The sequence below is a fragment of the Euprymna scolopes genome, chromosome 46, assembly GCF_053919585.1.
Source record: "Euprymna scolopes isolate OS-2025 chromosome 46, ASM5391958v1, whole genome shotgun sequence".
Classification (NCBI taxonomy): domain Eukaryota; kingdom Metazoa; phylum Mollusca; class Cephalopoda; order Sepiida; family Sepiolidae; genus Euprymna; species Euprymna scolopes.
In genome coordinates, this window is record NC_136527.1 from 48559959 (window position 1) to 48568937 (window position 8979).

The window sequence follows — 8979 nt, forward strand, 5'->3', positions numbered from 1 at the left end:
CACAATTTTTAACACAATAATACCAACATAGATATAACAAGAATATAGTTTTTTTTACTTTTATCAAATTTTATTATTTTAATTCTCATTATGACTGGAACATACAACCAGATGCTATAAAATTACTGTTAGGACAGACGTTCAAAACTTAATGCTTTGATCTAATTTCTCATATAAGCTGATTTCATAAAAATAGAAAATTAATAAAAACAGATGCCAGGAATTCACAAAATATCAAAAAATACAAAAATATTTTTAGTTTTTCTTATTTTACTTTATAGCAAACATCGAAACTTACTTGGCTACGAAAAATGACTAAAATGCTTTCACCCAGTTGGTTTTATGGGTGATAGTCATGAGAGCCATACAGAATGTCGCTATTTCTATACAAATGAGACACGTGAATAAAACAATGGATGAGTTAAAAAAGGAAGGCTAAGTATGTAGTCACGTCCAAATCTACTTGAAAGAGTGTCGAGTTTTAGAGTAGGAAAATTTGACAACAGAGTGTCGAGTTGTGGATTTGGACGTTTTGAAAACAGAGTCTTAAGTTTTAGAATTTGCAGTTTGGCAACAGTGTTGAGTTGTGGCGTTCGAAGTTATGATAACAATGTATTGAGTTTTGGTGCTGAAAGTTTTGACAACAGAGTTTCAAGTTTTTAATTTGGAAGTTTTGCCGAGAGAGTGTCGAATTCACCTGATAAATTGTTAGTTAAACCATAAACTTTAGTTAGTTTTAAAAGATCCTCACTTGATTTTATTCTGATATGAATTCATATCCGAGGGCAAATTTATGGATAGTTATTATCTCAGTAATCGCTTAATGCATTGTTTAGATATTTAAGATTTTTCATTAGTTAAGTTAGTATATATACTTTGTCTTTTTTGGGTCATATTCTTCAGTCGAGCTTCTCAGAAATCAAAGGGTTCCCTACACAGGGTCGCCTCATGTACTCTATATGAGATACACAAATATTTGAATGTTCTTTTAAAGTTCTTTTGTCTTCTGTATGTTTCTGCATATGACGCAACAAATGTTCCTTCTAGGCAAAAAATCACAGACATTACAAGAATTTGGTTTTTCCTTTTTTTAAATTTATTTTATTTAACAAAATCTTATTAAAATTCATACATTTCAACCTATTATTATTTAAGTGCTATTGGTTGTATTTCTCTTGTACTAAAGAGATTTGAATAGAATTAGACAAAGTACACTACATACTCTTGTAGCAGCAGTGATACTTCGTAGGTTTGATATTTTGAATATCTTTAGTTTGTAAACTCCGTGCTGATTGGTGCAAGCAGCCAACTTCTGGCTTGCCCAATCAGATATCATGCACGTGATGAAGTTTATAAAAAAGGTTAAACCATGGCAACTCTCTCTCTCTCTCTCTATCTCTCTCTCTGTCTCTCTCATCTTGGGCTGACAACAACTCCATTTGTATTAGCCAGGTTGTTTCAATAATGACTGGTATGATTGATACGTCCTTAAGATTCCCGTTTTTTTCTACATAAGTTCTTGGTATTTTGTTATTTCTCCCTCTCTGCTCTGATAAGGACAGAATCATTAGAGTCGCTTACTCCAACTAGTCGTTACACTTTCTCCTTCTGAGCAAAAGTATGACACAACAAATTTGATTTTAGTGCAAAAGAAGAACTACATACTTAACAAGAATGTGATTTCCCTCCCGTATGTGTTTTAATATGACTCAACAAACTATACTTCCATGCAAAAGAAGACCCACATACTTCACAGGAATGTGGTTTATCTCCTGTATGTGTTTTCATATGACTCAACAAATATGATTTCCGTGCAAAAGAAGAGCCACATACTTCACAGGAATGTGGTTTCTCTCCCGTATGTGTTTTCATATGATTCAACATATTTGACTTCCATGCAAAAGAAGAACCACATACTTCACATGAATGTGGTTTCTCTCCCGTATGTCTTTTCAAATGACTCAACAAATATGATTTCCATGCAAAAGAAGAACCACATACTTCACAAGAATATGGTTTCTCTCCTGTATGTGTTTTCATATGATTAAACAATTTTGATTTCAATGCAAAAGAAGAACTACATATTTCACAAGAATGTGGTTTCTCTCCTGTATGTATTTTCATATGATTCAACAAAGATGACCGCTGTGCAAAAGAAGAACTACATACTTCACAAGAATGTGGTTTCTCTCCTGTATGTATTTTCATATGATTCAACAAAGATGACCGCCATGCAAAAGAAGAACCACATACTTCACAAGAATGTGGTTTCTCTCCTGTATGTATTTTCATATGATTCAACAAAGTTGACTTCCGTGCAAAAGAAGAACCACATACTTCACAAGAATGTGGTTTCTCTCCTGTATGTATTTTCATATGACTCAACAAATTTGACTTCCATGCAAAAGAAGAACCACATATTTCACAATAATGTGGTTTCTCTCCCGTATGTCTTTTCCAATGGCTCAACAAATTTGACTTCCATGCAAAATGAGAACCACATACTTCACAAGAATGTGGTTTCTCTCCTGTATGTATTTTCATATGACTCAACAAAGATGACAGCTGTGCAAAAGAATAACCACATATTTCACAAGAATATGGTTTCTCTCCTGTATGTATTTTCATATGATTCAACAAAGATGACCGCCATGCAAAAGAAGAACCACATACTTCACAAGAATGTAGTTTCTCTCCTGTATGTGTTTTCATATGATTCAACAAACTTGACTTCCATGGAAAAGAAGCACCACATACTTCACAAGAATGTGGTTTCTCTCGCGTATGTGTTTTCAAATGATTCCACAAATTTGACTTCCATGCAAAAGAAGAACCACATACATCACATGAATGTGGTTTCTCTCCCGTATGTTTTTTCATATGACTCAACAAATGTGACTTCCATGCAAAAGAAGACCCACATACTTCACAAGAATGTGGTTGGTCTCCCATGTTTGATTGCATCTGATTCCACAAAAAGTATATTGAATTGAGTGTATATGATAATAAGCTTCAAATTTAGATCATTTCCATGGAGGAATTTATAATTATTTTCAAACGTTTTAAATCACCAATAAAGAAAGGTTTCTCTCATCCATTACTGGGCTTCATGTCATTGTTGCAAATTCTGGAAATATACAATAAATTTGAAAAAATAAAAAAAGTAAAATTCATGTGGTAAAATTAAATTTATTATGTTTATTTGCATTAAAAATATCCACAACATTATTAAATTAAAAATAAATTGAGTATAGTTGTATGCAAATTAACTCGTATCTATTACCAAGTATTAAACTAAAATTTTCACATTTCTTCAAATAAGAGGATTGATTACTCGTATTCTTTCATTCTTCAGAATACTGTTCTCATCTCGTAGCATTAGCGATGTCTGGGTAAAAATCCTATGTAATTTGAAATTTAATTTTCAATCTCACTGAGGATTGAAACTTCAACATTTATGAGTATTTAACTTACAACTGACTTTTACCAACTACTCTAACCATACCACCATGGGGTTTTGCAGATAATCATAGTATAAATTTTAGGAAATATTTTGTTTCTAAATGTTATCACTAATTTTTATTACATATATATATATATATACAGTGATAGCAAAAACTCCGCACTTGTAATTTCTTTTCAAAAACTACAAATTTAAGCTAAATTAAATATAACTTCTAATTAACATATACATCACATGATTCACCTTTTATACCTCTATGATTTTACTTTTTCATATTTAACTTTTAATTGACATATCATAGTGTTCACGTCAATTAAAAAAATTAACTTCTAATCAGGAAACCAACTGCTATTTTAACCACACATGCTAGCCAAGTAAGTTAGGATTTTCCCTACGCAAATTCATTATATCCACTTATGAAAGTCCCATTAATAATACCTACGACCCTTTACATCTATCACAGTTAATGTTCCATAAAATAAAAAATAGATTAATTTTATGTCATTATCACTTTCAAAACAGAATAAAAGTTAAACACAATCCGGTAAGTAAATATGGAATTTCCATTATTGCGAGGAAAAACAAAAAACAATTTTTCAACATGTAAAAAAATACATGTAAAGAAAGAAAAAAATATGATTTATTTCTATCATTTGGATTATTTGGACTATTGTTCTCATCTTAAGTGTTATTTTTACAATATTTGCACAATAAATAACACTCAAGATGAGAACAGTAGTCTTAATAATCTAAATAATACAAATAATCACTCCTCATCTAAAAAATTCAGAACCATAAAATCATAATTTGTTAAAGAATCATGATTATTTTTTAATTTAGTACAAGGTAATTTGTAAGGTTTGTTGAATGTATTTTTGAGAAAACTTTAAAATACATAATAATAAGTTTCTTTAATTATCAGCATTCTTTAAACAAACGAACAAAAATCTGATAATTGCATTTCCAAATAAATTAACATAAAAACTCTTTGGTATATTTACCTGTGTGCACAGTTTCTAATACATCGATCCCTTATATTGAAAACACTCGACGAGAATACAAACACTTAATTTAAAAAAAAAAGGAGAAACAATAACTGAATGTCCAGAAGGCTTAATTAGGGACATTTGGCTAAAAAAAGTCGATGTTTCCAAAATGGGGGTTCGATTTACTAGAGTGTTGTATTAGAAACAGAGTACACCTTAAAAATGGTAAATATTGAATTCTTTTTTATATAGATTCTGGTAGATTTGTGGGAGTTGAAAACTCTCGCCCTTATCATTCTTTCCTGTATATTTATGCAATAAAATTGCATTTGTTTCGTTGATATATAACGGTATATTTTCGTCTTCATTATGCGACCTTTCGTCTTCTCAATTCCTCTCCCATTAAACCCATACACCATATTACACACATGGGGACAGGGTCGTCTATCATCACTGCAGACCGTCCCGTCTCCAACAGAGTGGTAGACTCACGACGTGATCTTTTTCAAAATGGTGACTTAACGGACATTCTCATAAAAGTTTAACAATCGATGTTCCCCAAAACTTTTAAAACGTTCTCACTGTCGCAAATGTAATATGCCGTTATATCTTAAATAATCAGCGAAATATACTCAAAAAAGAAAGAAAAAACAAAACAAAAAAAACAATTTCCAAAAAACAGGAGAAAAACTTTTTCGTTGCATTTTCAATGCTATGTCTAAACACACATGCATCAATTATCTATCGTCCGCCATCTTTTTTTCTTACCACTCGTGGACAGATAAATGTAAACAAATCACCTCGAAAAAAATATATTTCGTCGCAGCCTAAATAATAATAATAATAATAATAAAAATAATAATAATAATAATAAAAATAATAATAATAATAATAAAAATAATAATAATAATAATAATAATAATAAAAATAATAATAAAAATAATAATAATAATAAAAATAATAATAAAAATAATAATAATAATAAAAATAATAATAATAATAATAATAATAAAAATAATAATAATGATAATAATAATAATAATAATAATAAAAATAATAATAATAATAATAATAATAAAAATAATAATAATAATAATAATAATAAAAATAAAAATAATAATAAAAATAAAAATAATAATAAAAATAAAAATAATAATAATAATAAAAATAATAATAATAATAATAATAATAATAATAATAAAAAGAGAACAATAAGTTTTATCTATATTCACGCACTTAAAAACATATACACATTATTATCTTCACATTTTTATAACGAAGCGTATTTTTGAACAACAATGTCTGTTAAAATTTCGATGATACCAACGGACTACTATTTTCACAAACATTTCGATTTTCCTCGCAAACGATGCACATTTCCGTTATAATCCAATCGATAAAATAATTTTAATGACGTCCTGAATATAATGCGCTCCCTGAAATATTCTTAGACTTTCTTTTCGCGTCATTTAACTCAAATTTTTTTATTCTGTTCTCCGTCATAATCGAAGCAAAATATGACCTCGAGAACCTAAAAGGTCAAATTTTCCTGTTGCCTTCATTCTTAATAATCAGTTTGTTCAACAAAACTATTTTCCAAGGACCAGTTCTTGTTTACCTCAGCCGAGAAACACTTCGCCAAAGAGACATGATTACGCGCATGTAATGAGCACCTGCAACGAACAAACGTCACACTATAGCACAGACATAACTCTAGTAACATGCATCCACTGCTACAACGAACAAAAATTACTTCCTTATTTGAACGAGGTTCCTAACAACTGCAATAGCAATTTCAACGCGTTTTCCACGTATTTGCAACGCCAGAGTTTATGTATGAATTTTGCAGTGGACGACGAAGTCTCAAAACATTCCGTCACACACGCGTTTTACCTACGTATCAAAACTTTAAACTTTCTTCACTTTACCGAAATATTTTTTTGTCATGTGCTAATATAAAAAAAAATATTTCAGCTTTAAATTTCATCATGGAGAACGTGTGGCAACAAGCCCACTGCAAAACTCAAATAGCAACTCTCACGCTATTTCAACTCCAGTTTTCCACAATTATGGAAAGGAAAAAGCGTCAAGAAGCTTCTCCAGCGTCATGTTACGCGCATCAAGCCTCTCCAGCATATCAACCCTTTCCAGCAACACCTCACAGGATATCAACCTTTTTTAGCAACAAACGCGACAACCAACACACAGATGATCACCAAACACTGTACACTCCTGGATTTTACAAAAACTCACCTCACCTCACCTCACCGAAGTTCTCCAGCTAACATGAGTAAGCTGCATCATGCACACTGATACACTCATCCTGGACGTTTCAAACTGTACCGACCCATTGAGTACGCCCGAGCACCTGAACAACGTTGACACTGCTGTCTACGGACGGACAAATTTCCTCGCAGACCCACTTGTGACCGTAAGCGTGTAGTCGACACATTTGCGACCAACGCGACCCAACTTCAACCCACCGTGCTGACCCTAGCGCATGCTTCATAGACTCCATGACAATACAGTCTATGACCGCAACACTTGCACTCAAACTCATAACGTCATTCCTATGACCATTCCACAGTTGTACAAGTTTGAACACTTTTTTCCTGATATCCTTTAACATCGCAACTCTATATTTTCTGCTTAATGGTGGAGCCATGAGCCACCACCGCGTCCTGACTCGCCAGTCAACCGCAAGTAACGTTACTCATCTTTCATGAACTCTATTTCTTCTATCATTCTTTCCTGTATATTTATGCAATAAAATTGCATTTGTTTCGTTGATATATAACGGTATATTTTCGTCTTCATTGTGTGACGTTTCGTCTTTTCAATTCCTCTACCATTAAACCCATACACCATATTACACACATGGGGACGGGATCGTCTAACACACTTCAGACCGTCCTGTACCCAACAGATTACTGAGCATTAGACTTTGTTGAAAAAAGATAAAATAAAAAAAAGATGACAATAAAAAATATACACAGTGGGAGGGTATTGCTTCCATACGTGCATCCAGCATTTTTTTTTTTTTTTTTACCGTAAACATATGAATCTGAAAAACATGTCAATTTAAAAAATTGAAAAAAAGAAAAATTTATAAAATTTTTCTTTTTCTTCAGTAAACAATAAATAAGTTGTTTTGGTTCACGTCAATAATCTTTACAATCCTCCGAAAAATCTTTACAATGACGACTTTTTAAGGTTTTCAGGAGTTCTGAAAACGAATATATACGTTAAAAGTGGCACAGAGAAATAGTTTTCATGATATAAAAAATTTACTTTTTCAAAAAGTGGGGGATCACTTTTCATTATAAATTTAATGTAAAATGAGCACCCACTTTATGGACATTTAGTAAGGCGGGCTTTTTAAAAAAAATTTTATTCTGATTTAATGTTTCAATAAAGATACAGGGACATTAAAAAACAAAAATCAATATATATGTGCTCAATTCTGAACGTGAAAACGCATTCATAATTGGCCACCACTGATAACATAAAGAATTACGTATCGACCTTTTTTATGTTTAATTCAGTATTGAAAACAAAATCTGATTAATTAGCGACCATTCGATAATAATCCGATGAAAAAAATGAAAAAAGATAAAAATAAACAAAACAAAAAACCCACATACGTGCGCCACTGCGCCATGTAGTAATACTTACGTTTTTTGTTTTATAATCTGCTTTCGATTAACTTTATCTGCTTTTATAAAGGAAACGATTTTTCAAATGTGATTGACTTTAAAAGCTGAACTTAACATTCAAGATGACGAACGGAAGAGCAAGTTCGCAGAAAACAAAATTGAAGAGGAAAAATAAAAAAAGAAATTATTTCGAAATAGAGCCGATCTATTTGGTGAATTTCACGGATAAAATTAATATTATTTTATTTAACATTTTAATATTGACATGAGAGAGAACATATTACAAGTTTCATCTTTATTAATTCTCTAATTCATTGCCGATAGTTTTTAAAGCCACCTTTTCGTATTTTTTTTATTTATTTATTGTAGATTCCTGATTTTTTTTAAATTATTGTGTTTGAAACATTTAAGCCCAAAGTTAATCTGATGCTTGTACAGTTTACCAAATATATTAAAAATGAAAATATTGGTGAACAATAGTTTACCACAATTTTTTTATAGATTTCCTTTTTTTTTTATCGTGTTAAATTTCTAAGTCGTTGCACGTGCAATTTAATGGCGGAAACAGATAGGTGAACATAGTTTTGAAAGCATATCATATTTTTTTTTTATCGATTTCCGATTTTTTTTATTGTGTTTGAGAGATTAAAGCTTAAAGTTAATCGATAATCTTAAATGATTACTTACCATGGGTGTAATTCGGCTCAAGGGAATAATTTTCCACGAATTCCAATTAAGACATTAAAACATTGAACCGGAAATGTAAATATGAAACGAAACGTTTCGTTTTTTTCTCCCATTTTTCTCAGTTTTTTATTAATGAAATGAAACGAAACAGATTTATTTTTATTTCATTTTTTTTGTCTCTTTTTTT

At 30.9% G+C, this 8979-nt stretch overlaps 1 long non-coding RNA gene across 1 annotated transcript; it reads right to left on the reverse strand.

Annotated features, from left to right (window-relative positions):
* Positions 1 to 846: 846 nt before the first annotated feature.
* Positions 847 to 8247, reverse strand: LOC145270794 (uncharacterized). Its single transcript, XR_013865565.1, has 2 exons — positions 8125 to 8247; positions 847 to 3127 (listed from the first exon to the last, which is right to left on the reverse strand). It is a non-coding gene; the product is annotated as an uncharacterized LOC145270794 (long non-coding RNA).
* Positions 8248 to 8979: the final 732 nt, after the last annotated feature.